The sequence below is a fragment of the Dasypus novemcinctus genome, chromosome 30, assembly GCF_030445035.2.
Source record: "Dasypus novemcinctus isolate mDasNov1 chromosome 30, mDasNov1.1.hap2, whole genome shotgun sequence".
NCBI lineage: Eukaryota > Metazoa > Chordata > Mammalia > Cingulata > Dasypodidae > Dasypus > Dasypus novemcinctus.
Window position 1 is genome coordinate 45,966,580 of NC_080702.1, and position 27,313 is coordinate 45,993,892.

General features: G+C 38.1%; 1 pseudogene; it reads left to right on the top strand.

Annotated features, from left to right (window-relative positions):
• The window catches only part of LOC101444093 (vomeronasal type-2 receptor 116-like), a 75,661-nt pseudogene that overhangs the window by 7,088 nt on the left and 41,260 nt on the right, over positions 1-27,313 (top strand).

Genomic DNA, 27,313 nt, shown 5'->3' on the forward strand with positions numbered 1-27,313 from the left:
AGTTAAACACACGCTTACACAATCAGTTTGACTTGGAGGAACTCAGCAGATAAATAGTAACTACCACAAATGAAAATGAGAAAAAACATAGAATGTATTGGTTGCAGCTAAATTAGTGCTAAGAAGGCAGCTCATTGCCTTAAATAAGTACATTAAAAAATAAACAGCCAAAAACAAAACCTTAACTACACAGCTTGAGGAAGTAGAAAAAGAACAACTATCAAATCCCAAAGCATGCAGACGGAAAGAAATAATGAATAAAGCAGAATAAAATGAAATTGAGATTAAGAAAAAATTAGAAAGAATAAAGAAAATGAAAAATGATTCTTTGAAAAAAATTATAAAATTGAAAATCCCTTAGGTAGGCTAGGAAAGAAAAAAAGGGAGTTGATGCAAATAAATAAAATCAGAAATGAGAGAGTGTATATCACCACTGATCCCAAAGAAACAGAGTATTATAAGAGGATATATTGAAAAAAATTATGCCATTAATATGGACTATTTAGATGAAGGGTACAGATTTCTAGAAAGGCACATCAAACTACATTGATGAAAGAAGAAATTCAAGAAATTCAAGAACTGAGCAGTCCAATCACCAGCAATGTGATTGAAAGAGTGATAAAATTCTGTCTATCAAGAAAATCACAGGACCAGATGGAAGGATGGGCAAACTATATCAATCATTCCAGAAAGAAGTAATACTTATCCTGCCTAAAATTTTTCAAGTTTTGAGAAGAGGGAACATTACCTGACTCAGTCTATGATCACATGACCATCTCAACAGATGCAGAAAAGACATTTAACAACACACAGCCTCCTTCTTGATAAAACCACCTCAAAAGATAGGATTAGATGGAAACTTCCTCACCATGATAAGGAGCCTATAAAACCCCATAGCTATCATCATACCCTATGATGAAAGGCTGTAGGCTTCCTCTCTATGATCTGAAAACAAGACAAAAATGCCACTGTCCCACTCATGGTTACCATTGCATTAGAAGTACTTCCTTGAGCACTTAGACAAGAAAAACAAATAAATGGCATCCAGTTTTGGAAAAGACAAACTTTCATTAATTGCAGATGCAATGATTCTATATGTTGAAAGCCAAAAAAAAAAAAACATCTGCAGCATAGCCACTAGAGATGATTAAACAGTGCAGTGAAGTGGCAGGATATATGAGCAAGAGGCAAAAATCAGTTTTTCTGTGCAACAGTAATGAGAAACCTGAAGATGAAATTTTAAAAATTCTATTTCCAATAGCAATTAAAAGAATTAAATATCTAGGAATAAACTTAAGTAAGATGTAAAGAACTTGTAGGCATAAATTACACAGCATCCCTACAGCAAGTGAAATAGGACCTAAACAAATGAAAGCATATTTCATATTGACTGACTGGAAGACTAAATATAATTAAGATGTCAGTCATTTCCAAATTGACTTATAGATTTAAAACAATTCCAATAAATTTCCAACAACTTATAAACAGACTTGGAGAAGCAAATTATCAAATATATTTGGAAGTGTAAGGGGCCCCAAATAGCCAAAAAATTTTAAAAGAAAAATAAATTGGATGATGTTACTTGAACTTAAAATACAATACAAAATTACAGTTGTCAAAACTTCATGGTATGCAAGCACCAGCTGGTGATGCAATTAGAAAAATTCCTTGAATAAAGGGTCAACTCAGACAAGAGGAATATCTCAACCTACAGGTAATGTCAGGTGTTAAAATCTGCTTTTTGACCTTGAATAAAAAGGGTAGCATGAAAGGACAAATGAGATTATATGTCTATGAGTCGGGAGGTCATCAAAGGTGTCACGCATATGCACCCCTCAGCAGAATCCCAGAGACAGCCAAAGTAGATAGAACCTAGGTACTGGTTCTCCTGAGGACTACAGAGACCTATTGCTTCTATGGTCATGGCAGATGGCTCTGGAGTTCAGTGCCATGTGAGATGGCCCTAATTTGGAGTTTGTGTTCCAGAGTTTGATGGAGTTGGACTCAGATGTAACCTTTCTATGCATGCTTTTTCTGTCACTTTCACTGAACCTGTGGTTGGTGCTGGGTTTGATGTATACTCAGGAGACATGAATCTCTGGACTGTCCATGTGGCAGCTGGACCCTGAGGCTCAGCAGACTTTCAACTCCTATCATCCGGTTCCTGGACTTACCCTGGTCAGCTAACAGGGAGGTGAAGTAGGTCAGCCACCACACCAGGGAGCTGAGAGTGCCTACAACTGCAAGCAGGAGAATTGCATCTGTCAACCATGTGGAATCTAAGCCCCCTTTCGATATAGAAGTGGAGTGTACACAACCATCCCATTGTCCACAGGATGGAGGAATAGAGTGTGGATTAGAATGAACTTACTGATATTCTACAATGGAACTATTGTGATCAGTAATGGAAGAAATTGAAGAATTGATGTGCAGAAAGTGACCACGGTAGCTGCTGAGTGTAGGGAAAGGGAAGAAGAAATATGAAGTGGGGGAATTTTCAAGACCTGGAGTTGTCCTGGGTCGTACTGCTGGAACAGATACCAGACATTTTATGTCCTTCCATGGCCCACTGGGTGGACTGGGGAGAATGTAAGCTGCAAAGTGGTGCAGCAGTGTTCTAAAATGTATTCACCTAATGCAATGAATGTGCCACACAATGTTGAAAGAGGTTGTTGATGTGAGAGGAGTGGGATGAGGGGGGTGGGAGTATATGCGGACCTCCTATATTTTTTAATGAAATGTTTATGATAACAGAGAAAAAAATAAATGCAAAAGGAAAAAGAGTAAATTCATGTTAAGTAAATCATCCATGTAGAGCAGAATAGGAACAGACTGAAAAAGAAACTTGAGCCTCAAAAGTTCACTTAATTAGATTTGTTAATGTATAGTCATGATGGTAACACAACTTTGTGAATATAATCAACATTCATAAATTATATAACTGAATGTGGAGTAATAGGGGAAATATTGGTAGTATATATATTGCTAAAATACAAATTAAAGGTAAGCAATGATAAGACTGTGCACTATAGTGAACCGTAAAGGAATCTATGGGTTATAATTAATAGTACAATTATATTATTCATAATTGCTAAAAGATGGAAACAATGTAAGTGTCCATCAACTGATGAATGGATAAACAAAATGTAATATATTCATACATTGGGTTATTATTCCACTGTACCAAGAAATCAATTGGATAAGCACATGACAACAAGCAGGAACTTTCAGAATATTAGGTTGAACAAATTCAGGCACAAAAGGAAGAATATTTTATAGTCTCACTGATATGATCTAAATACAATGAGTTGACTTCTGGAATGGAACTGTGAAGTATAGGTTGGTGGCAGATGGAATGTGGGATGTATGTAGAATGTTTAATCAGGTAAAATATAAATAGGTGGTAATGGTGGCAATTGATGGCTACAAATAATGAATGTAAGAAACACTGATTTGTGGAATGAATGTGGCTGAAACAAGTAGTCAAGTGAAATTATCGTTATATGGAGGACAGCTGGAGGATGATATTGGGAATGTATAAAAATGATTTTGGAAGGAGATGAGAATTGTGGTTAATAATATAAAAGGAGGAATGGACTTCTACACATTTTTAAGAATGTGCTGATACAATCGGAACATACAAATAATATATTATATGGAATATACTTAAGAACACAACTGTAATATTTTTGAAGCAACAGCAAAGTTGGTACTATATTTTCTTTTTACAGATCTGAAATTAGGATTTATTGAAATATTTACACGGTTCATTTCTCATTACATGAAGGTATATTCTAGAGCTGACATTTTGTACACATTTACATACATTTTAAAACAATGACTGTAGACTATTTAATCACCCACTCCTCTATTGGCTAACCACTTTATTAGCAAATATTCTCTTTACCACCTTCCTTTTCTGTTTACCAGGAAAGATAGAAAAGTTCCTTGCTCTCTTTCACCTTGGCACATATTTAACTGAGGAGAATTTTACTTGGCTCCCCCGTTCCTGTTTCTATCTCTGGCACATTATAAATGATAGGAATACCAATTACCCTGTACCTGGGCACACCCTGTCATCTTTTGCTATGATATTAGAGTAGCACCTTAAAGTTTACAAAACACTTTCAGTTACAACATATGAGCTTTACCTCAAAATGTGCGGTGATTTAGCCTGAAAAATGCTTTTATCTTCCTTTCAAAGATAGGAAGGTTGAAGAGCAGGGGAAGTGAGTGTTTTGCCCGAGATGACACTGAAGTTGGTACTATATTAATGCTAAAGGTTAAAAAAAGAATCAGAAATCTGGTTTTGTGAGCTATGAATATGATTAGCATTTTTTCTAATTTTTTTTCATTAATAAGGAGTGACTAGGCCGTTTAATCTGCGTTCATCTGTGTATCTTCCTGAACTCTAGAGGAACATCTGAGTTAGTAGTTGGAATTAGATGAGCTCAAAGTTCCTGGAATGAACTTTATAGGAACAATGTTTCCATAACTCGTTGAGCTGTGTTTTTCTGTTTTTTTAATTTTTTAAATTTATTTTTTTCTTTATTTTTTTAATATTACATTAGAAAAATACGAGGTCCCCATATACCCCACCCCCCTCACCCCACTCCTCCCCCCCAAAACAACAATCTCCTCCATCATCATGAGACATTAATTGCATTTGGTGAATACATCTCTGAGCACGGCTGCACCTCATGGTCAATGATCCAAACCATAGCCCACACTCTCCCACAGCCCACCCAGTGGGCCGTGGGAGGACATACAATGTCCGGTAACTGTCCCTGCAGCCTCACCCAGGACAACTCCAAGTCCCACAAATTCCCCCACATCTCATCTCATCCTCCCACTCCCTACCCCCAGCAGCCACCATGGCCACTTTCTCCACACCAATGCCACAGTTTCTTCAATTACTAATCACAACAGTTCATGAATAGAATATCAGTAAGTCCACTCTAATTCATACTCTATTCCTCCATCCTGTGGACCTTGGAATGGTGTCTCCACTCCACATCTATATCAAGAGTGGGCTTAGATCCCCATGGATGCTGCATGCAATCCTCCTGCTTTCAGTTGTAGGCACTCTTGGCTCCCTGTGTGATGGTTGACCTTCTTCACCTCCTTGTTAGCTGAGTGGGGTAAGTCCAATCAACCAGAGTGTAGGAGTTGCAAGTCTGTTGAGGCTCAGTGCCTGGCTATCACATGGTCAGTCCAGAGATTCAGGAACCCTGGGTATACATTAAACCCCAGCATGAACTACAATTCTGGAAAAGTAACAGGAGAGACTTGTGGACAAAAATCACCTCTGAGTCCAGTTCCATCACACAGAAACACAAACTCCAAAGTAGGGCCAAATGACATGACTCTGAACTCCATCTTCCATGACAATAGCATCTGTGGGTCTCTGGAGCCCTCAGAAGAACCAATGCTTAGGGTTGTATCTATTTTATCTGTCTCTGAGAATCTGCTGAGGTGTGCATAAGGGCAACTCCTCTGATAACCTCCCAGCTCTTTTTGGAGACTCATGGCCATGTAAACTCATTTATCCTGAAAGAAGTTGATGTGGGATGAGTGGCGGGTGTGGGGAGTGGGGCATCTGGGAGCCCCTTATATTTTATAATGTTACATTTTGTTAGATCTATTTATCTTTTAAAAAGATAAAAAATTTAAAAAATAGAAGTAAATAAATATATAAATATCACGAAAAATTTATAAAAATGTAGACTATAATGTAAACCATTATGTAACCAAAATTTTATGAGTGTGCAGTCTAAAATGTATACAATAATGCAAACAATATTGAAACTATGATTATTATCTGTGTTTCAATATCTGTACATCAGTCGCATCAAATGTAACATTCACATGTATAAAGATCATTTCTCGGGAAGGGGGAAATGGGTTTGATATTGAGCCCGTGGGAGTCCCCTATGGTCTATATATGGCTTTACTGTGACCTAAAACTTTTTTGAAAACACACACAAAAAAATGGAGACACTGAGGAAGAAACGGAAGAGATTGCCTTGCCACTGTACATACAGGGCAAAACCTATTACAGTGATGAAAGGGAAAACATCAAAAATTTTCTTATAATATTTTTCATTCTTTTATTATTCCAGTTCATTTTTTACTTTATTTTAGTTTTTCTAAATTGTTATATATTCTAATTCTAATCTTTAACCTATCATTACCATTGCATTTTCCTCTTAACTGAATTTGGCAAGATATTAGGCTTCATTTTTTTAAGAAGTTTTGGATTACAGGGGTTTTCAACTCTGTCACGGGAGGAGCACATTTGGGGCATGTGCTTGATGGGGATGCATGTGTTGGAGGGAATTTTCCAAGGCATGCATATAGGATATGTAGATATGTTTGGATGTTGATGGGTTATGACATAAGAGGTAGAGTTTCACAGGACAACTAAGGGAGTGCTGAGGTCTCATTCTGGGAATCTCTGTTGCACTCCCCAATGGAGGAGCAGCAATCCCCCAAGTACAAGGGCAAAGAGTAGTGAAAAAGAAAGTTTCAGTGATGGGTCCTTGATACTGATGATTATGCTTATGAGTCTGTGCTTGAAATTGTTGATGTAGGAGGAGTGGGAGTGTGGAGAGGAGGGTATATGATAACCTCTTATATTTTTTATTGTAACATTATATGCTTTACATGTGTCTTTAAAAAATGATAATAAAAAATATTTCTAAATTTCAACTAGGCCTAGGGTTGCGAGGTGTGTAAGAGTTTCCTCCTGAGAGCCTCCATTTTGCTCAAATGTGGTCACTGTCTAAGCAAAAATCAGCATGTTAATGCAATACAATTCCCCCAGCATGGGTCATGACTACTGGTGATGAGCCTCCCTGGGACTGAGGGATTACTGTCAATCATTACCTAATGATGAAAGTTGAAAACAACTTGAATAAAAATGGTAAAGGCAAATGAGTTATATTGCTAAGAGACCTCAAAATAAATTAGGAGGTCATCAAAGGATTTGCTTATGCATGTCTCAATAGGATCCCAGAGAAACTGAATGGAGATATAACCCCAGGAAGTGGTTCCCCTGAAGGCTGCAGAGACAACCAAGTCCTAGGGTAATGGCAGATAGCCTTGGAGTTCCGTGCCGTGCTATTGGACACTATTTTGGAATTTGTGGACATGAATAGGACATGTGCCAGCTGGACCCTGACCCTCAGCAGAGCTGCAACACCGACTCTCTGCTTCATTGGACTTACCCAGGTCAGCTAACAGGGAGGGGAGGATGGTCAACCAGCACACCAGTGACCCAATGTGTCTACAACTGCAAGCAGGGGAATCACATCCATCAACCATGTGGGGTCTAAGCCCACTCTCAATTTAGAGGTGGAGTGGACATCACCCTCCCTCAGTCTACAGGATGGAGGAAAAATGTGGATTAGAGTGGACTTATTGGTATTCTATGCTAGAATCACTGTGACTATAGCAATGGAAGAATTTGTATCATTTATGTGGAGACGAGGGCCACAGGAGGTGCTGAAGGCAGGGAGAGTGAAGAAGAGTTTTGATATTGGGGTATTTTCGGGTCTTGGAATTGTCCTCAATGATATTGCAGGGACAGACATGGGGCATTATATATATATATATCCTTAACCCACTGAATGGGCCTGGGGGGGTGGTGTAAATTGCAATGTAACCAATAATTCATGTGGTGTATCAGTGCTCCAAAATGAATTCATCAAATGAAATGAAAGTGCCACCCTAAAGAAAGAGGTCATTTTTTTTGAGGCTGGGAGGTGGGGATTGGGGTACATGGGAACCTCTTAAATTTATATCTAGAATGGGATTAGGTATAGTACTTAATACTAATTAATGTACTATCCAATTCATAAGTTTCTCTTTGAGGTGCAATTAACAAGTATATGTTTCAGGTTTGCAATACCTTACATCTTATATCTCCATGGGATCAGGCCATAATGCCAGTTATGTTTAAATTCTACTCACAGTACTGTGGTGATCATTGTTCCACTTGGTATGTCCTTCACAGAGCCAACAAGTTGCACCATCATTGACCTTAGGGAGAAGCTAGGAAGGTAGGTTCCTGTATTCCACCTGCCTGGTGTGTAGCACCCTTCAGTACTATGAAACAATGACAATCTGGAGGTGATATCCATTGTACATTTGTCTGTACTGAGCCATCACTGGCTGCTGCAGGAGTTTGAAACTGCAATGTAGTCTCCATTGACTTTAGGAGCACAACCAGAGATGTAGTAGATGATTTTATTACATTAGGGATCAGTGAATAACTTAACCAAAAACTCAAATGGAGAGGAAACCTGCAGTGTATCAAGGGAGTTTTTTGAATGCACAAGAAAATTTGACAATGCTGAAGTTTATCTCTTGATTTTTATACTTTTTAAAAACTTTGTATACAATGAATTACATATCAAATGAAGATTTAATACTTTTATATTTACCTTTACACTTCGACCATGAAGACATTATTTAGCAGTAGAGGAAAAACTACTCCTTTCTTAAAAAAAAAAAAAAAGAAAACAAGATTTCCAATGGAATCAAGGAAACTTTTTTATTACCACCACTTGAATAAGCAATCAAGGTGACATCCAGACAGATTTTACTGCTATGAAGTTACTTTTTGCTGTTTCTAGCTAATAATGGCTCTTAGAAATGGGCATTTAAATGCTTCAGTTTAGAAGAGGCTTTTTCAAATTCCTTATAATTAACCACAACTAGCAATTAAATAAATTCCACTTGTGATTTATAAATTAAATCCACTCCCAAGAGAGTTTTGACATTTAAAGGCTTGTATTTAGGTGACCTTTGACCATTACTCAATTTTTAACAGGTAAACCCCAAATCTGATTTCCAAGGCACAAGTAAACTGACAATGTTAAACACAGATTTCATAGGTGAATGCAAGGTTAAGCACACATACAAACAAAATATTTATAACTTTAGCATTTCTAGAAGCTCTTTGATCTTAACTGATGGCACATGAGTTTTCTTATTGTCCAGGAGATGCTTATTAATTGGTCTGGATGTTGGTCTCTATTCATAACTTTAATAGGCACAACTGAGTTTAAACTAATAGAAGAGTGAGGTTTAATTTTTCATTTCTTTAAGGAGACATAACTTGAGCTTTCTGGGCATCAGGTCTATCTGTCTTCTTTTCTTACATGGGTTTAAGTGGAATTCAGGGTCATTTACAGAGGCTGCTCTTGGCTATATTAGGCTATATATTTCAAGCCAGGGGAGCTCTCTCACATTCCCCAAAGGAACAACAACAATCCCCCAAGAGCAATGGCAAAGTCCAACAAGGAAGGATGGCCCAATGATAAGTTCTTGATATTGATGACAATACTTATGAACCTGTGTGTCTGAAACATGAACTATGCCTAGAGTTGCAAAATGCCTAAGAATTACCTAATGAGAACCTCCACATTGCTCAAACATGGCCTCTCTCTAAGCCAAACTCAGCATGTAAATGCATTACCTTCCCTCCAGCATGGGACAAGACTCCTGGGGATAAGCCTCCCTAGTACTGAGGGTTTAACCCCAATCAATAACTTGCGATGCAACTAGAAAAAGACCTTGAATAAAATGGGGAAATGGTAAAGACAAATAAGTTTATATTGCTAAAAGTCTTCAAAAGAGAGTTGGGAGGATATCAGAAGGGTTACACTTATGCATGACTCAGCAGAATCTCAGACACTGACAAAGCGGATACAACCCCAGGTACTGGTGCTCCTGGAGGCTATGGTGATACACAGGTTCTATGATCATGGCAGTTGGCTCTGGAGTTCAGTGCCTTGTCAGTGGGCCATAATCTGGAATTTGTGCTCCTGAGTGTGATGGAGAAGGACTCCGATGTGATCTTTCTATACATGCCTCTTCTGTTACTCTTACAGAACCTGTGGTTGGCACTGGAGTTGGTGTATACTCAGGAGACTTGAATCTTTGGACTGGTCGTGTGCCAGCTGAGCCTTTGAGCTTCAGCAGTGCTGCACCTCCTAGTCTCCAGTTCGTTGGTCTTACGCAGGTCAGCTAACAAGGAGGTGAAGATATTCAACCACAACACCAGTTAACCAAGAGCGCCTAAAACTGAAAGCAGGAGATTTGCATCCATCAACCATGTGGGATTTTAGCTCCCTCTCAATATAGAGGTGGAGTGGAGGTCAGCAACCCATGGTCCACTGGGTGGAGGAATAAAATATATAAGAATGGACTTACTGGTGTTCCACTATAGAAAAATTATGACTTTAGCAATGGAAGAAATTTTATCATTGATGTGGAGACTGTGGCCAAAGTAGTTGCTGAACGGAGGGAGTGGAAAGAATAGATGTGATGTGTGGGCATTTTCTGGACTTGGATTTGTCCTAAATGATATTCATGGTCAGATGCTGAACATTATATTCTGCCATAACCCACTGAATATCCTGGGAGACAGTGTATACTACAATGTAAACATTCTCCAAGCATTGCAGCAGTACTCCAAAATGTGTTTATCAAATGAAATGAATATCTCTCAATGATGAAAGAGGTGGTTGATATGGGAGGAGTGGGTTCAGTGGATGTGGGGTATATGGAAATCTCATATTTTTTAAAGTAACATTTTTGTGATCTATGTATTCTCAAAAATACAATTAAAATATAAAATAAAATAACGGTCATTAACTGATTAGAGATTAATGGTGCTATCTAATAGGCCTTGGAGCCTTGAGGCAATGGCTTCCTTTCTAGCAAAGGTTGCTTCCCAGTTTCACTGTTTTTAAGACATTCCAAAGCATCTAACAAAAATCTGTAAAGAGAAATTCAGTAGCAAGAAGTGGGAAGGTAAACACATGGGTTAAGGTTAAACAAGCAAGAGTATCCTGGCTTGGGACCACCCTGGGGAAAGGGAACTTCCACAGCATCCATTTTGGCACTGCCTGCCACTGGACAGGCCTGCAAAGGTGTGGGCCCCAGAAGCCCCTGGCTCCCCATTACTGCTGTGCACCACCTAGGGTAGAGAGGAGGAGAAGACAATGGTCGCCAGCCCCAAGGGCAGAGCTGACAGCTGCTAAAATTACTTAAAAGAGCATCGTAGCACAGTGTGCTCCTGTTTTGTACCCCAGACCACCCCGCTGGGGTCAGATGTAACAAGCCCAGGCTTGTGGCATGGACACAGTGAGTTCCAATGCCCCAGCCCCTTCCCTTCTGGGATTTCATCCAATGGGGGCTCATAGGCTAACCCATTTAAAATGAAAAAAAAAAAAAAAAAGGAAGGCTTCAAACAAGCTGCAGGCTATAGTTTCACTCGGCAATAAACTCGTGGATGGGCTCACCAACTATGTCACCAGATTTTGTTTAGGTTCTTGACTATGCTGCAGAAATGAATTGCAAGAGCAGGTCAGGTGAGCTAGTCCAGTAATTTATTCAGATAGGGAAGGAAGAGAAATGGGAGAAAATAACAGTTCAGGGGTCCCAGGTAGAGAGGCAAAGCCTAAAAAGTGATGAGGAGGACTGATTTAAAGACTGCAATCCCGCCTTGTAGGTTATAAATCGCCAGGTTTACTTGCATAGTGATCCAAGATGGGGAGAAGGCAGCCAGAGTTTGGGCCCAGTGGAGAGAGCGAGAGCTTCATGCTCAATTTTGAACTGTCAATTATCCCACCCCTGGCTTATGGCACAGGAGGAGTTCAACTGTTTACCATTTTGAATGCTCATTTCTCCCCTCAATCTCACATGAGGACCCAATGATAACGTCCTTGGGTAGTATCTGGGTCTGCTTCTGGCTTGCAGAGGAGGTCTTTGATGTGGCAGAATCTTGCCACGGGTCTTCCAGCAGCCATCTTGTGGTTTGTCATGTCCACAGCGACTTCATGCCAAGTTCCAGATCCATCTATTGATTCCCTATCTTACTAGCCTGCTTCATGTCTTTTTAAAACTCTACTTGTGTCTGTATATGTGTTCAATATATATCTTTATATATTGGGATGGTAATATCAAAGTTACAAATGAAAATTCTTAGAGGAGCTCTATTTGAAATGAAATATCAAATATGCAGTTATACATGTGAAAAAGTATTCCTAGATCCCAAATTAAGCTAAGCAGGATGGAGAGGTAATATAGAAAACTGGATATAGAAACTATAGGGAAAGGAAAAAGATTTTCTTAGACTCTCTAATCTGCACTACTCCCTAGGCATTTTCTTTGAAAGAGCTGTGGGGAAAAGACAGTGTGATAGATTAAAACTCAATCTTCTGATGTGGGGAATTAAAAATCATAGTTACCCTGTGATTCCTCAATTTAAACATTTTAGCAGCCTTAAAATAAAGGTGGTTAATAATCTTATTACTGAATTTCAATAAGAGAAAAAAAAATCCTTGAAAGCTAAGGAAAGACAGTTTCTAAATTATAATTAAAACAAAACATGATGTAAGTTGGAAATTCATGTCTAGAGAAATTAAGTTAAAGAACTGTAGGTCTGTCCTCTTTAAATGGATAAAGTAAATTCCATGTTTGCTAAATGGAATTTAAGGTAATCGAAGCTGGCAAGTAAAATAGGATATCAATAGGTAGATTTGGACCTGGCAAAGACTCCATGTTGACATCAATATCCTGAAGATGGCTGCTGCAAGAACCACAATCAAGATTTCCTTCAGAAGCCAGGAAACCACTGATACTTCCCAAGGATTTTATCTTTTGGCCATCCTGGGGGATTGATGAGTGGGGTAATTAATCAAAACAGTAAATAGCTGGAACTCCTCCCCTGCTAGTAGCAAAGGGACAGAATAATTAATGGTTTAAAAATCGAGAATAAAGATCTCTTTGCATTGTCTTGCATTCACTCTGTCCCAGTGCCTTTTCCTGCCATCTTCACCCTGCTTTTGCCATTTATCCCCTGCCATTATGGCAACAAGTAAAACCTGGTAACTTATTATCTATAAAGTGGAATTGTAGTCGGTAAATAAGCCTGCTTTACTACTCTCCAGCCCCTTTCTCTCTACCTGGGACCCATGATTAACCATTTATTAAAAGCTTAATTGATATTAATGCAAAAAGTAATTTAATAATATGGAAACATGTTGGAACCATTGAGAATCTTCAGTTTTCATAAAATAACTGAGAAAGTCTGCATATTAAAGTAGTGGTAAAGACTAAAACGATAAGGTATATATTAGATGGGAAGTTTTTAAGAAAAGTTCACAAAAATCATAAGAAAATAAATAATATAAAATGCTTTTAAAGAAAATTTAAATATGTAAAAATCAAAAGAAACCTCAGGATTATTAAACTCCTGTATATTCAAACCAGGTCTTCAATAAACTGCATTTTGCCTCTCCATTGGAGTTATTGGCTAGGTTGTTCACTGATCCCTGAGAAACTTAAAGTTATCTACTAAATCTCTGGTTGTGCTCCTGAAGTGGATGGAAAATACATTATAGTCTCATACTTCTGCAGTAGCCAGTGGTGGCTCAACATGGTCAAATACACAATGGATATTGCCTGCAACCTGGCACTGTCTCATAGTGCCAACCAAATGATGCACCAGGCTGGTAAAATAATGTAGTCCACCTTCCTAGGTTCTCTCTAGGGTTAATGGTGCTGCAGCTTGCTGGCTGCGTTAAGGACATACCAAGTGGAACACTGATTTCCAGAGTGATGTAAGTAGAACTTAAACAAAATCAGCATATAGCCTGCTCCTATGGAAAGATAACATCTACAATATTGCAAACCTGGAGCTTAGTTCTTAAAAAGAACTAACATGCAATTAAAAATTGCAGCTCAGATGGTGGAGCAAGATGGTGTCTGAGTGAGTGCACCTTATAATTTCTCTTATAAAGAGGTGGCTGAATAGGGTTGGAATTTTGCTGGACTGGGCTGTTTTGGGTGTTTGCAGGGCAGGAGGTGTCTGGACAATGATTTAGTGGGACAGTGACAGAGAAGATTATTGTAAAAGGTATAATTTTGGGTCTCTTTCACAGAGATAGGGGTTGTGTGTGGGACGCTTCCCCCTGGGTCTGGCAGGCTGGCAGTGGTGATTCTTGGAGGCTTTACCGTGCTGGGGAGTTCCCAAGCCCTGAGTGAGCTATTAGGTGGCTTGCAGTGAGGGAGGTGTCTGGAAGTCGATTTGGTGAAACAGAGATTTAGGCGATTCTTGCGAGACGTGGAAATTTGGGTTTCTGACATGGAGATCAGAGCTTCCGGCTAGATCCCCTCCCACTAGGGCTGGTGGCTGATCTCCAGTGGTCCTTGAACTATTTGTATTACACTGGCACCTCCAGCAGGCTGTTTTGGAGGATTGCAGGGCAGGATGTGTCTGGAAGCCAATTTGGTGAGACCGAGACAGGAGAGATTTTTGCAAGATGTGGAATTTTGGGTTTCTGACACTGAGATCAGAGCTTGCAGCTGGAGCCCCTCCACCTAGGGCTGGCGTCCCATCTTTGGTGGTCCCTGAATTGTTTGTAGTAGAGTGGTGCCCCCAGCAGGCTGTTTCAGGGGCTTGCAGGGAGGGAGGTGTCCTGAAGTCAACTTGGTGAGACAATGACATAGGTGTGGAACATGGGACATGGGGTGCAACAATGCCCGTAGATGTACTCACCAGACACAATGGATGTGACATGATGATGGGGGAGAGTGTTATTGTGGGGGAAGTGGTGGAGTGGAGGCAGTGGGGGTGAATGGGGACCTCAAAATTTTTTAATGTAATATCTTTTAAAAAAATGAATAAATTGAATAGAATTTGAAAATAAAATAAAATAAAATTGATATAAAAAACTTAAAAAAAAAGAATAGATGGAAGCAGAGTAACTGGGGGCAATATAAGTGTTCCATGAGATCATGCAATGATGAATATAAGATATGTTAAATCTCACCAAAAATGTAAAAAAATCTATAGATTAAAAAGTAAATAAAAATTTAGAAAATTGAAAAGTCTAAAATATAAACCATAATGTAAACCAAAAAAAAAAAAATAGACTCTTGTGAGAGGTGGAATTTTGGGTTTCTGACACAGAGGTGAGAGTTTGTGGGCATGACCCCTCCCCCTAGGGCTGGCGCTGAGCTTCAGGGAACCCTGAAGGCTGTGTTAAACTGCAGCGCTCCCAGGCTACCTGTTAACTAGATGCATGGTTCCCAGGTCTGTGTCCCCTAAAGCCTGGTGGCCCACACCCCAGAGACTCACACCTCTTGAGTTTGCAATATCACAGATTTCCCACGCCTGAATCTACCATGCCCTGAGGTCCATCTGAGGACCTTGACTGTTCTAGCCCTTGGCATTTGTGTGTTTTTTTTTTTACCTTTTTTTCTTTTTTTCTTGTCTTGGTTGCTAATATTGCATTATCTCCTAGTGTTTTCTCCCATTGTATCCCCCAAGGTCCTTTTTCGTTTATTTAGGATTTTTTTCTTTCTTCTTTTTTTTCTTGCTTGTTTCCCTCCTTTGCTTGGCCCACTCCCCTTTTTTTCTTCTCTTTTTTTTTCTTCTTTTTTCTCTTTTTCTTCTTATTTTGTTTTATTTATACAATAGGTGCTACAGGGAGTGGCTCACATTTGCTGTGTTTCCTCATCCTCCATTTCCTCATTTTTGTGTGATTTGATTTTGGCTACCTACACTATCCCCTTTCACCCACATCTTGATATCCTCCATCATTTTCTGTCTCTATTACAGTCCACCTCCCTTTCTTTGGTCCCCAAACTGTCTAACTTTCAATTTCCAATACCTTTCTTCTGTTTTCTTTCTTTTATCCACTTGATATTATTGTCTTTCTTTTTTTTTCCCTCTCTTATGAAAATATTGGCTTTTTAATTCATACTATTTTCCTCTCTATATTCAGTTGACTATCTCATTATAGATGCTCTACTTACTGCTATAACACTCCACAACTTACATGAATCTAATATCCATTCTCCCATGTATCACATTGCTGCTCTGATAACATTTACTACCAATACTACTTTACACATTTTCTTTTCTTACACAATTTCCTTTCCCTGGCCCTAATATATTCCTTCAAAGTGAACTCAGCCAGCAATAAGAAATTAGAATAAGAAGAACAAAGTGACAAAGAAAAGACATAACACTTATGCAAGAACAAAAACTAATAAATCACCAAGACTGGACAAAGAAGCTAAGGAACAGATTAAACTGGTCAAGATAAAATGATGACCAGGCAGAAACAAAAAACTACAAATCAAACCAATAATCAGGAAAAGATGGCCGAATACAAACTAAAAACCAGAAAGAAAAGGAGAACATTGGACAAGTAATTAAAGATCTCAAAACATATATTAGAGACCAACTTAATGAAGTAGAGGAAGAGTTTAATAATATGAAGAAAACACTTGGAGAGAAAATTGCAGACATACGCAAAAAGATAACAGATTTGATGGGAATGAACACCACAGTTCAAGAAATAAAAAATACACTCGCAGCAAATAGCAGCAGATTAGAAGAGGCAGAGGAGAGAATTAGTGGCATGGAAGACAGTACATCAGAAATCAAACAGAGAGTAGAATTGGTCAATAAAAAGATAGAAAAAATCCAGCTAGGACTCAAGGACCTGAATGACAATGCAGAATGCATGAACATACGTATTATAGGCATCACAGAAGGAGAAGAGAAGGGAAAGGGGACAGAAGGGATGTTGCAGGAATAATGGCCAAAAATTTCCCAAATCTACTGAGAGAGATGGATGTACATATCCAGGAAGCACAATGCACCCCAAACATCATAAACCCCAACTGGCCCACCCCAAGATATATACTTGTCAAATTATCCAACACTCAAGACAAAGAGAAAATTTTAAAAGCAATAAGAGAAAAGAAAACCATCTAATACAAGGGAGCCTCATAAGATTAAGTGTTGATTACTCATCTGAAACAATGAAGGCAATAAGGCAGTGATATAATATAGTAAAGGTACTAAAAGAAAAAAATTTCCAACCAAGAATACTCTACCCAGCTAAACTAGTATTCAAAAATAAGGGAGAGTTCAAAATATTCACAGGTTAACAGAAATTGAAAGAGTATGCCACAAGAAACCTCCCCTTCAAGAAATACAAAGAGAGTTCTGCAGGAAGAAAGGAAAAACAGGAGAGGCAGACATGAAGGAGAGTGTAAGAGCAAGAAAAATGACAAAAAACAGAAGGAAAAAATAAAATATGACAAACGCAAGTCCAATCAATATATGGCTACCATAATTCCTTGAAAGTAAACACACTGAATGTCAATGGATTAAACTCAACTATCAAAAGATTCAGACTGGAACACTGGATAAGGAAATATGACCCATCTATATGCTGCCTACAAGAAACACATCTTAGATCCAGGGATGCATGGAGGTTGAAAGTGAATGATTGGAAAATAATCTTACAAGCAAACAATAACCAAAAAAAGGCAGGACTAGTTATATTAATATCACACAAAATAGACTTTAAATGCAAAACAATTGTGAGAGACAAAGAGGATACTACATATTAGTGAAAAGGGCAAACTCTCAAGAAGGACAAATAATCATAAATATTTATGCTCCTAACAAGGGCTCCTCCAAATACACAAGGTAAACACTGGAAAAACTAAGTGAAATAATAGATGCCTCCACAATTAGAGTGGATGATTTTTATATACCAATATCAACTTTGGACAGAACATCTCAAAAGAGAATCATTAAAGAAACAAAATATTTGAACATTATCTTAGAAGAGCTGAATCAAATAGACATATACAGATTATTACACCCGAATAGAGAGGACATACATTTTTCTCAAGTGCACATGGATCAATCTCCAAGATAGAACATATGCTAGGCCACAAAGAAAGGCTCAATGAATTCAGAAAGATCAGAATCATACAAAATAATATCTCTCACCACAGTGGAGTGAAGCTGGAAATCTGCAAGGTCCACAGGCCCAGATTTCACACCAAGATATGGAAATCAAACAGCACACTCTTAGAAAAACAGTGGGTCAAAGAGGAAATCTCAAAAGAAATTAATAACTATCTTGAAACTAATGATAATGATAACACAACATACTAAAACTTATGGAATGCAGCAAAAGCAGTACTGAGAGGGAAATTTATAGCCTTAAATTCATACATCAAAAAAGAATAAACAGCAAAAATTGAAGAACTAACAGCACATTTGGAAGAATTAGTAAAAAAAAGCAAAATAATCCCACAGGAAGAAGAAAGAAAGACATAAAAAGATGAGAGCAGAACTAAATGAAATAGAAAATAAGAAAGCACTTGAAAAGATAAACAAGACCAAGAGCTGGTTCTTTGTGAAGATCAATAAAATTGAAAAACCCTTAGTGAGACTGACAAAAAAAAAAGAGAGAAGTTGTAAATATACAAAATAAGAAATGAAAAAGGAGATATCACCACTGACCCCACAAATAAAGACTATCATAAGAGGATACTTTGCAAAACTATATTCCCACAAAAATGACAATTCAGAGGAAATGGACAAATTCCTAGAAACACATAAACAAAAAAAATCACAATTAAAGAGATAGAATCAGTCATTAAAAACTTCCCAACTAAGCAGAGCCCAGGGCCGGATGGCTTTACAGGTGAATTCTACAAAACATTCCAGAAAGAACTAACACCAATCCTGCTAAAACTCTTCCAAAATTAAAAACATAAGGAACATTACCGAACTCATTCTATGACCCCAACATTACCCTAGTACCAAAGCCAAACAAAGACACCACAAGAAAGGAAAATTACAGACCAATTTCTCTAATGAACCTAGATGCAAAAACACTCAACAAAATACTTGCTACCGTACTCAACAACACATTAAATGAATTATACCCCATGACCAAGTAGGATTCATTCCAGGTAAGCAAGGATGGATCAACATAAGAAAATCAATCAATGTAATACACCATATAAACAGATTAAAGGAAAAAAATCACGATTATATCGATAGATGCAGAAAAATGCATTTGAGAAAATATAGCACAATTTCTTGATAAAAACACTCCAAAAGGTGGAATACAAGGAAATTTTTTGAACACGATTAAGAGTATATATGAAAAACACACAGCCAACACCGTTTACAATGGTGAAATCCTAAAATCCTTCCCTCTAAGATCAGGAACAAGACGAGGATGTCCACTCTCTCCCCTTCTATTTAACATTGCCTTATAAGTACTTGCTCGAGCACTGAGGCAAGAACCATATATAAAAGGCATTCAAATTGGAAAGGAAGAATTCAAAATTACATTATTTGCAAATGACATGATGCTATACATAGGAAACCTGGAGAGGTCTACAACAAAACTTCTAGAACTCATAAATGAGTTTAGTAATGTCACAGGGTATAAGAACAATGCACAAAAATCAGTAGCATTTCTTTACACCAATAATGAGCAAGCTCAGGAGGAAATCAAGAAACAAATACCATTTACAATAGTCAATAAAAATTTAAATAACTAGGAATAAATTTAACTAAAGATGTAAAAAATTTATACACAGAAAACTACACAAAACTGTTCAAGGAAATCAAATAAGACCTAAATAAATGGAAGAATAGTCCCTGTTCATGGATAGGAAGACTAAATATTATTAAGATGTTTATTCTACCAAAACTGATCTACACATTCAGTACAATCCCAATAAAATCAACACAGCCTTCTTTAAGGAACTAGGAAAACTAACTATGAAATTTATTTGAACAGGAAAGAGGTCCCGAATAGCCAAAGACAAATTGAAAAAGAAAAATCAAATGGGAGGAATAATGCTACCTAACTTCAAAACATACTACAAACTTACAGTAGTGAAACCAGCAGGGTATTGGCATAAGGACAGAAACACAGACCAGTGGAACCGAATTGCGAGTTCTGACATATATCCTCATATATATAGCCATATAATATTTGATAAAACCACCAAAACCTTTCAACTGGGAAAAAAGAGCCTATTCAACAAATGGTGCCTTGAGAACGTGATATCCACATGTAAAAGAATAAAAGAGGATTACCATCTCACACCTAATACAAAGAGCAACTCAAAATGGATCAAAGACCTAAATATAAGAGCCAAGACCATGAAGACTTTGGAAAGCAGTATAGCGAAGCATATACAAGACCTTGTAATAGGAAATGGCTTCATGAATTTCTCACCAAAAGCACGAGAAGCAAAAGACAAATAGATCAATGGGACGTCCTCAAAATTAAAGCTTCTGTACCTCAAAGGAGTTTGTCAAGAAAGTAAAAAGGGAGCCTACACAATGGCAGAAAATATTTGGTAATCATATATCGGATAAGAGACTTATAACTTGCATATATAAAGAAATCCTGTATCTTGAAAATAAAAAGACAAACAATCCATTTTAAAAATGGAAAAAAAGAATTAAACAGACACCTCTCCAAAGAAATAAAATGTCTAAAAAGCACATGAAAAAATGCTCCAAATCTCTAGCTATCAGGGAAATGCAAATCAAAACTACAATGAGATACCATGTCACTCCAATAAGATTGGCACCTATGATAAGAAACAGAAGACTACAAATGCTGGAGAGGATGTCGAGGAATGGGAACACTCATCCACTGCTGGTGGGAATGAAGGAGGATCCAACCATTCTGGAGGACAGTTTGGCGGTTTCTCAAAAAACTAACCATAGATTTGCCATATGACCCAGCAATTCCACTGCTGGGTATATACCCAGCAGAACTGAAAACAAGGACACATATTGATATGTGCACACCAATGTTCATAGCAGCACTATTCACTATCACCAAAAGTTGGAATTAACCCAAATGCCCAACAGCAGATGAATGGATCAATAAAATGCGGTATATACATACAATGGAATACTACTCAGCTTTAAGAACAAATACAATACAAACACACATGATAACATGGATGAATCTTGAGAACCTTATTTTGAGTGAAGCAACCCAGGCATTGAAGGACAAATACTACATGACCTAAATGATATGAAATAAGTAAACCAAGCTGCCTCAGAGACTAGAGACTGGATGATAGGCTTACAGTAAATCTGGGGGGGGGGGGTAGAGGAAGAATGTAAGGTGACATTTACAAGGGTGAAATCTATGATAAGCTGGAGGTAAGTATGCATACAAGGAAGGGATAAAATGGGTGAATAGGGTCACCTTTAATTGGGGCTCTGCAGGCTTGAGGGGACTAGGGATGGGAGGATGGGTAATATTGCCCAAGAAATTAGGGGGAGGTTGGGGCAACATACAAACAGAGATTGTCAGGTATTTGGTTGAGAGTATAATGCTGAGAAAACCTTTTCAAAAATATAATAAGGAAAGTTGCCTGTTAAGATACTTAAAGGGGTTAATCTGACTCAGGACAGACCCCTAGTGAATATGTGAATGCTCATTTTGCCAGAGTTGGTTATATCATGGGTAGAGACAATATAATGAGAGTAAAGGTATACCCACATCTTGGGGAGGACTGAGGCCATCAAATAGAGGGAACTGTATATCTCAAGAGAAATGGTGGCTCTCAGGGCATTCGGGCACTTGAGCATGTCAAACCCTCAACACTGGTCCAAGTATCTCTGAACATGGCTCTTCAAGAAATGAAGATTAACTGTCACTGTGGGCCCTAAAGGGAGGGGGAAATAGGTATTGAATAGATGGAACCAATGTAACTGTGAGGGCAAAAGGAAGTGTTTCACAAGAGTATGCAAGGATGGATATAAGACATGTAAAATTACACCAAAAATATATAGGGGCTAATAAGCTAAAATGTAAATCATAATGTAAAACATAACTTAAAAATTTAGAAAATTATATAGTCTAAAATATAAACCACAATGTAAACAAATGTTACCTTGTTTGAAAGCTATTGTCTCAATATCTGTACATCAGTTTCAGTAAATATGGTATGAATATGTTTAAAGATTATTGCTGTGGAAGGGAAAAGGATTTATGTTGGATATGTGGGAGTACTGTATATTGTATACATGAATTACTGTGATTTAAGACTCTTGTGAAGATAAGCTTAATAATTAGAAAAAAGAAAGAAAAAAAGGATGTAGAATTTTTCCAAATTAATATGTATTCTATATCTAACCTTTAAACTCATCGCTATATTCCATTTTACTATTAAGGGAACCTGGCAATATATTGGGCTTCACCTTTCAGGAAGTTTTGGATCACAGAGAGGTTCAACAATGGCAGTGGAGGAATATAGGTGGGGGATGTTATTGACAGGGGACACATGGTTGGCAGGGAGTTCTACAGGGCATATATCCAGGGTACATAAAATGTTTGGAAATTTTCATAGTGGAAACAATTAAAAACAACAACTGAGGGAGTTCTGAGATCCTAACCAGGGGAGCTCTATCACAGTCCCTAAAGGAACAACAATAATCCCCCAAGTGCAATGGCAAAGACCAAAAAAGAATGAAGGTCCAACAATGAGGCCCTGATACTAATGGCTATGCTTGTGAACCTGTGCACCGCACCTGAAATAAGAACAAGGCCTAGAGTAGCAATGTGCCTAAGAGTTCCCTCCTGAGATCCTCTGTTTTGCTCAAATGTGGCCAGTCTCGAAGCGAAACTCAGCATGTAATGCATTGCCTTTCCCCCAGCTTGGGACATGACTCCAGGGGATGAGCCTCCCTGCGCCGAGGGATCACTACCAAGTACCAGCTCATGACATAACTAGAAAACGACCTTGAATAAAAGGTTCAATTTTTATTTGGACCAGGAGAATATCTCTATCTACATATAATAACAGGAGTTAAAAATGCTTTTTGACCTAAATCAAGGGGGAAATGGAAGGACAAATGAGTTTATGTGGCTTTGAGTCCCTAAAAAAATTCAGGAGGTTAACAGAGGGGTTGCCCTTATGCACTCCTGAGCAGAGTCCCAGAGACAGATAAAGTAGATACAACCCCAGTTATTGGTTCTTCTGAGGGCTACAGAGACCCACAGGATTTATGGTCATGGCAGATGGAGTTCATTGCCATGTCAGTTGGCCCTTCTTTGGAGTTGGTGTTTCTGTGTGATGGAGCTGGCCTCAGATGTGACCTCTTTTCACAAGCCTTTCCTGTTTCTTTACCAGAATTGTAGTTGGTGCTGGGGTTTGACATATACTCAGGGGATCTGAATCTCTGTACTGACCATATGATAGCCGGGCCCTGGACCTCAGCAGACATCAGCTCCTACACTCTGGTTTATTGAACTTACCCCACTTAGCTAACATGGAGTTGGAGAATGTCAACCACCACACCATGGAGCCAAGAGTGCCTACAACTTAAAGTAGGAGGATTGCAAACAGCATCCATGTGGAATCTAAGCCCCCTCTTGACATAGATGTGGAATGGACACAACCAATGCAAGATCCACAGGATGGAAGAATAGAATATGCATTAGAGTGGACTTACTGATATTCTATTCATGAAATAGTGTGGTTAGTAATTGAAGAAAATGTGATATTGGTGTGGGAAAAGTGGCCATGGTGGTTGCTGGGTGTGGGGAATGCAAGGAAGAGATGACATGTGGAAGCATTTTCGTGACTTGGAGTTGTCCTGGGTGGTGCTGCAGGGACAATTACCGGGCATTGTAGATCCTCCCATGGCCCACTGGATGGAACGTGGGAGAGTGTGGGCGATGATGTGGACCACTGACCATGAGGTGCAGTGATGCTCAGATACGTATTCAACAAATGCAAAGAATGTTTCATGATGACGGAGGAGAATGTTGCTATGGGGGGAATAGTGGGGTGAGGGGGTTGTGGGGTATATTGGGACCTCATATTTTTTAATATTATATTAAAAATGAATTAAAAAATAAGTAAATAAAAAATAAAAAAAATTGCAATTCAAAGAGAAACTTAGGCATTGTGTTGTGCATTAAATAATATTAAGTATTGTACTTATATACTTGATGATTATGATAGTATTTTGTCTATTCTAAATAATATGCAAGGGGAAATTGAACATGTTAAATGTTCTAGTAATCTTCATTTTCTAAGTAGTTAATAAACATGCTTGTAAGATAGAGGAATAGACACCTTGCCTGAGAGCCGTAGGGGGAAAAATCCTTTAATTAGTAAGACCACCAAATTAATTCAGGGGTGACCTCTCACAGTCTTCACCCCACACCAGGTGAAAGACATGTTTAACCCAGGTCTCCTTCTTAGCTCTTATTCCTAAACCTGTCCACTCCATACCCTGGGGAGCAATGGCAGACCTACAAAACTAAGTGTTTTTTCCTACTACAACAGAAACAGCAAATGAGGTTGCTAGGATGCACTTCAGCTTTGTCCTTTAAGGTGGTCTATGTGTAACCTTCCCTCACCCAGGACCTGGAAACCAGGTTAAGATCAAATCCTAGGAGGAGAAGAGACCTCAAGCTCAATGAGAGCCAAAATAGAAGGGAACTGATGTGACAGAGGAAGAGCTTTGCTAACACTTTGATATAATAACTCTTTGATATAATAACTCAACAATATGAAAGCAATACAAAGACATATTTATTTTATTAATATTCTATTAATAATTGGAAGAATATAAAATGAGGAAAGGATTGTCTACAAATAGGGGTGCAACTGCTACATCATAATTCTTTATGACATACATACATATAGTTATAAGCTCACCAAACTGGGAGACACAAAGACATACTTGGCCCACTTGTGACCAGAGTCCTGTTTGGATGAAATGTAAATATATATAGCTAGATCTAGATAGTGAATCTTTGTTCATTGAAAGTATACAAAATAAGTGAAGGATTTTCTATAAACAAGGGTTTAACTGCAATACCCCGGCCCTCACGATATGCATACAAACATTCCTAAGCTCACCAAACTGGGGGACACATTGACATACCTAGCCCACCTCTGGCCAAATTCCCAATTGGATGCAGTATAAATAAATACATAAATAAGTAAATAAACAAACAAACATATCTAGCTTAAAAAGACTACTGATAATTAGTGTGAGAAACAAGAATTATATAATCATTTGGATGATTAAAGCAATATTGATCAGAGTCACAAAATGACATAAAAATAGAATAGTTGTATGTGCAAACTCACCACCATCCAGCTCACAGCTAGGAAGACCAGAAGCAGCAGCCAATGCCAATGTCTTGATTGGAAATAACACCTGTGCAGAGCATGCTCTCCCTGGGTGGGACTTCAACCTGCTCCATCAGAGATTAACTCCTTTACTGAGGTCATAATTAATGAACTGGATAATATGGATATCAACTTGAAAGTACTCCATCAATTCCCAAGGAAGTGGCCAGTCTCCTCAGGGAAGAACACAACACTCCCAGGGAGCACATTCCAAGGTTTATGCTTCATCCCCAAGATATGGCCAACCTTCCCAAGGGAGGAGCACAATATTCCCCGAACGCATCTGTTCTTATCTGTTAGAGACATTCCCCAAATATGTCCACTACTTTAGTTCTCATTATGCCTTCTGAAATATGAAAATTGCTGACCAGTAAAACATTGCTAATTAACAAAGTGTCATGCATGATATTTCACTTTTAGTTTTGAGCAATACTCTACTAATTTTTCCCAATATACATCTATCTCTCTATCTAGCCACCTATCTATCTATCTATCTATCTATCTATCTATCTATCTATCTATCTATCTATCTATCTATCTATCTAATCTTCCTACTAGCTATCAGAAGAAATTATTAGCAAAATGTCATTACAAATCAGAGCATTTATGATAATTTGGAGACCACTGATTGTGGCTAAATTTGCATTGCTTTGGTCCCTTTTCCAGCTGTTTCATTAGCTACGTGGTGCCAGAAGGCCAAACAAATGCTTCAGAATTTATCCTCCTGGACCTCTCAGAAGAGACTGAAGTGCAGCGCCTCCTGCCCATGTACCTGGTCACCTTCATGGAGAACCTGCTCATCATCTTGGACACCATCTCAGACTCCCACCTCCACATGTCCACATATTTCTTCCTGCCTCACCTGTTTTTTACAGATATCATCACCTCCTTTACTGTCCCCAAAATGCTGCTGAATATCAAGAGAGAAAGAAAAATCATGGCTTATAAAAACTACCTCCACCAGATGTATTTTTATCTGTCACCCCCTGCACTACACAGTAACCATGAACCACTGTCTCTGTGACCTCCTGCTGCTGGCATGCCTATTATTCAGAGTTCTGGATTCTCTTTTACATTGATTAATAGTTTTAAGATTGTCTTTTTCTGAAGATTTGGAAATCCCCCTCTTTTTCTGTGAACTTAATCAAGTATTCCAATGTGCTTATTTTGACCGTTTCCGCAATGACCAAGTGAGGTATTTTGCAGCTGGATTTCTTGGTGTTATCCAACTCATAAGGATCCTTTTCTCTTACTCTAAAGTTCTGTCTTTCCTTTTGAGAATTTCATCATTTGGGGGCCAGAATAAAGTATTTTCTACTTGTGGGTCTCATTTCTTAGTAGTCACCTTATTTTATGATACATGTTTTGGAGTGTATCTTAGTTCTGCTGCTACCCAAAACTCAAGGGCAAGTACAATACCCTCACTGACATATTGTGTGAACACTCCCATGCTGAATCCCTTAATCTACAGTCTTAGAAACAAGGATATAAAGCAGACCTTAAACAATCTCTCCTGCTGAGGCAAGTTCTCTTTATAAAAGGATCATTTGCCTCCAAATTAGAAATTTTCTCATGATTAACAGAAGTCAAATACTGAGAGAGATAAATCTAGATACTTTTATTCGTGCATAGAAAGATAATCTGCTACATATCTAATTTCCAGAATTATTTCCCTTTAATTTTTGTCCATCAAAACACCTCTTTTTATGTAATTTCTTTTGAATAATTTGAATTTTCAGTTTTATTCCCTAATACAGTATTGGAGTGGAAATCTTCAGCCTTAAATTTCAGCAGTAAAATATTTACTACAGGTAATTGATATATTTAGAATTATAGTACGTGTTGGAGGAATGAATACAAACTGCAATATCAGCCAGATGAAAGCTATAGGTCATTTACTACATGAATTTGTTGAAAAAATCTGTTATATCAAAGTCTTTACAATTGTTGCTAGAATTTCTGTTAGTTGGTTCCAGAAAGAGATCACATACGGAACGTGACTTAGTATCTGATTATGTTTGCAACAATTCATATTGCATAAGCCACATGTGCCTTCTCCTGCACATTCAGCAAATGTTAGGTTAGGCTATACTAATACCTGATTATTCAAACCGTGATAATATCACTAATCACATTTTTATTCCAGAGATGCAGTTTTGCTGTGTAACAATTTTTTGATAGGCAGGAAGTTTTCTGGAAAATTCTCTTGGTGCTTCCTGCAATAATTGTCCTCATTTCATTGTCATAAAAGGCAATGTGAGGGAATCAGACA